This window comes from Sinocyclocheilus grahami, unplaced genomic scaffold, assembly GCF_001515645.1.
Source record: "Sinocyclocheilus grahami isolate Dianchi unplaced genomic scaffold, SAMN03320097.WGS_v1.1 scaffold14.1, whole genome shotgun sequence".
NCBI lineage: Eukaryota > Metazoa > Chordata > Actinopteri > Cypriniformes > Cyprinidae > Sinocyclocheilus > Sinocyclocheilus grahami.
Window position 1 is genome coordinate 537934 of NW_015505193.1, and position 379 is coordinate 538312.

The 379-nt window shown below is 30.6% G+C and overlaps 1 protein-coding gene across 1 annotated transcript in view; it reads left to right on the top strand.

The window, feature by feature from the left end:
- The window catches only part of LOC107599953 (SH3 and multiple ankyrin repeat domains protein 3-like), a 117485-nt gene that overhangs the window by 98471 nt on the left and 18635 nt on the right, over positions 1-379 (top strand). The gene's annotated exons all lie outside the window — the stretch shown is intronic.

Here is a 379-nt window from a genome sequence, read left to right on the forward strand (position 1 = left end):
CATAAATAAGTTAGCACTCTGTTGATTGTTGTGTGGATGTTCTTCTCACTCCCGTTTCCTCTGGAAATGTTTTTACAGCTTGTCAACATCAGGTAGTGCTGACATCCATAAGATCTGGGCTCCTTCAGAACTTGCTTTGTGCATGTGAGCGTGATTTTACAGCTAAATTTTCAGCACATGACAATCCAACACAGAATCTTTAGCATAATAACTACATATTTTAGTATCATTGATATACTCTTACAGTTCTTGTTAATATTTTGAATTACATTTTATTGTTATATTTTGGGTTTTCTTTTTAATTTTAGTTTATTTATCTTATTTGAGTAGTTTTGTTGTGTGTTTTGTCATTTTTATTAGTTTTAGTTTTTTACTTTGT